The sequence below is a fragment of the Triticum dicoccoides genome, chromosome 6A (assembly GCF_002162155.2).
Source record: "Triticum dicoccoides isolate Atlit2015 ecotype Zavitan chromosome 6A, WEW_v2.0, whole genome shotgun sequence".
NCBI lineage: Eukaryota > Viridiplantae > Streptophyta > Magnoliopsida > Poales > Poaceae > Triticum > Triticum dicoccoides.
Window position 1 is genome coordinate 253,427,851 of NC_041390.1, and position 3,486 is coordinate 253,431,336.

General features: G+C 52.9%; 1 pseudogene; it reads left to right on the forward strand.

Moving 5' to 3' along the window:
- Positions 1–509: 509 nt before the first annotated feature.
- Positions 510–1,177, forward strand: LOC119315824 (annotated as a pseudogene).
- The last annotated feature ends 2,309 nt before the right edge of the window (positions 1,178–3,486 follow it).

The following is a 3,486-nucleotide window of genomic DNA, read 5'->3' on the forward strand; positions in this document are numbered from 1 at the left end:
AATTAGTACTAATGATCAATGAAACAGAGAAAAAAAATTCATAGCCACCACGAGGACCCGTATGCGCCTGGGCCTAGGCTTGCACGGCCTTTGGCCAGCCCATCCGCCGCCACACCGCATAAAGCAGAGGGGGGAGAGCGGTTACGGATATGGGTCGGATACTCCGACCCCCTGCACCACTGCTCGATCCCCACCTCTGGTCATAGCGCCGCCGCGGGGAGGAGTGGCCGCCGCCGCATCCCTTCTTCTCCATTGGTTACCGGCGTAGCCCCGCCGAGCTCTCCTCGTCCGAAGAAGAAGCAACGACGATGGGGTCCAGGCGGACTCCTGGAGGCGCGGCGCTGGCGAGGCCGAGGCTCGCCGGAGCCCACGAGCCGGCGCGGCGGGCGGGACGACGGTCGAGGGCTGCGATAGCACGCCCGAATAGGCGGCCGAAGCGCTGCTCAGTGCGGCTGCTCGAGCCCGCGGCCGTCTCCTGTTGAGGCGTGGCGGTGGCGGCACCGTCCTCCATGCCTGCTCCAAGGCGGACGACTCCGGAGGCACCGGTCGGCGTGGAGACGAAGGCGAGTGCCTCCTCCTCGTTCACGACGGCGCGCATCGGCACGGGGCAGTATCTGGGTGGGCCGGCGGCCTCGGCGGCGGGCGTTGGCGTCGACGGCGCGAGCCATACGACCGGCGGAGGAGGTGGTGGAGGCGGAGATCCAGGGGGCGGTGCAGGCGCGGCTGCAGCCCTGTGCACCATGGAGGCGCTCGGGCCGGCCACTAGCCAGGGGTCGAACCCCATGGGCGCCTGGCCACGGGCGCACGAAGCACCATCGTGGGCGCGTCCAGGGGCGAGGGGAGCACCGCGGGGGGCGCGTCCAGCAGCGCGGTGGCGGCCAGGAGCACCACGTCCAGCGGCACGGTGGCGGCCAGGAGCGCCACGTCCAGCGGCGCTGCGGCCGAATCGACGGATGGCTTGCATCCAATGACGGAAACGGCGGTGGCCACCAACTCCATGGCGGCGAAGGGCAATGAGGCAGTAGCGGCGGCTGTCCTCACGAATCAGACGGAGGAAGAAGGAGACGAGGCCTGTCATCTCACCGGCGGTGAGTGCTTCCTCTCTTCTCTTTTCTCTGTTGCCTTTTGCTCTCGCTGGCTGTTCTATGTGCTGATAACGTGTTTTGAATCAAAATGATCGAATTCCTTGATCGATGGTTAGAAGCCCCCTTTTATATGTCCCGAAGAGACACGATGATCCCTCGAGGAGGCGTCGGTTCCAGGAGATCGAAGGGAGGCGTCAGTTGCGGGACAAACCGCAACGACGGTTGGGCAAGGGGAGATTTTCCCCCTAATTACAGAATTATTTTTAACACCAGTGTCACTCAGATTGAAATCATAAGCAAAAAATATAGCCTTGTGAGATCTGGCACTTGCCAAAAATTCGTTTGCTAAATTGTCTTCAGTCACCTTATGTGTATGGATTTGTCCAATGGCACCCGTCATGGTCACGTTGAGGTAATGCAGGAAAAAGAACTGCAAAATCCGATCCAATTTTTCGGAATCGATTAAAGTTAACATGGTGGTTAACCGTATTGTGAAAGACGAAAAAAATGATTGGCTTATCTAATTCTTTATTGAGGCGTGAAAAAGATTCAACAAAAGACAGAAACAACTTCACTATTGGTTTTACGTCAAGTAATACGTAGAGTAACTCCCAATATAGGGATAAATACAAGGCGTAATAAAAAAGGACCGACGCGGAAAGTTCCGATTGAAATATGATCTAAATAAGAAAAAACACTTGCCATTCGTTGGTTATTAGAAGCATCCCAAAAGCGTCCGGGTCGAAATATGGCTTTCAAATTAAGTTTCCAATTAGTAGATGCTGTCAAAGGAGTGGGGGTGCCATACATAAAAAGGAAGCGACTCATAGAATGGCAGAGGCAAATAAAGCTCTTGCACATTTTCGTTAATCCATGAACATAATCTATGTATGTAGACACAGGGATCCGTACATCTCGATCGAAAAAGAATCAATAGAAGGAGAATCAGACGAAATCTTTCTCGAAACAAATAAAAAGGAAAAGAAAGATAAAACATTAATACTATAATCAGCCTCTGTTCCCTCTCATTCCTCTTATTTTTATCTCTTTTTGTCTCACTTTCATATTTTTTCGCTCTCTCCTTTCTTCCTTTTTCGTTTTTTCGCTCTCCTTTTTTTCCGTTGGGCACTTCTTTTTTGTCCTTTTTTACTTGCAAGTCCACAGATGTCATGACATTTCCCGTCTTTGTGTTTTGGGTGATGATGACAACTCTCCTTGTTGTCTAATCATGTGTTAAGTTTTTCAGGTTCTCTATGCTTAGGTTCGCATCGATTAGGCATTCTCTCTGGAAGGAAAAAATTGAAGACGGACTTTTCTGCGTGTTTATTTCCCTGGTCGTAGGGAACCCGTACTATCAAGAGGGAATCCACATTGGAAGGCATGGGGTGAATCATTGCACGCACACTCTTCTTGTCACCGACCTTTACCTTCTGTTCCTGTAGAGAGAGGTTCCCTTTAGTTCTTTGTGGTGTAGTAATTTCCCATCAACGGTTGTACCGCCCATCTGGGCGTTTGTACCGCTGGCCTATTGTACCAGCCCAACCACCGCTCCAAGGGTGATACCCTAGGGTTGCACCTCCTACGTTCTTGCCAAGTGGTTGTACCGCTGCCCCAGGGCGGTGGTACCGCCCTCCCACTGGAGGAACTCTGGTGTGGTGCTTCGGGCGGTTATACCGGCCGGGTACCGCCCAACCACTGGACTAGATTCTGTGATGGGCCGGTACTTGGGTGGTGGTGGCCCGGTTGTGCTATGCATACCGGTACTACCGGGTATTCGAGCGGTTGTACCGCTTGGGACTTAGCCACCCGTGCACCAGGAGCAGGCGGTTGTTTTGGAGCACTACCGCACGACCACCACCCATGGGGGTGACTCCCCTCTGCTCCAAGGCAGTTGTTGAGCGGTAGGGAAGCGGTTGGTTCGGTTATTCCAAATAACCAGTACTACCGCTCCGGCGTCCGGTTGTACCGCCTGCTAGGGTTTCAGCAGCTTACCCGTGATTCCCGGTTGTACCGGGGAGAGGAGCGGTTGTACCACTGCAGTGTAAAAACTGCTTTAACGGTTGAATCTTAGGGTTTCCTATATAAGGGGGTTCTTCCACCTACCCTCTTCACCTCTTGCCTCTCTCTCTCCACCATTAATGCCCTTCAAGCTTTCTTGCCCGATCTCCCTCTCTAGCCACTCAAACTTGTTGATTTGTTAAGGATTGAAGGAGGATACCTAGATCTAAACTTCCACCAAAGGATATTTGATTCCCTCATACTTTTTTGTGTGGATTTTGTTACTCTTGGGTGTTTGAGCACCCTAGACGGTTGAGGTCACTTCGAAGCCATATTTCATTGTGGTGAAGCTCCTTAGTTTTGTTGGGAGCCTCCAATTCGGTTGTGGAGAGAGCCCCAACCT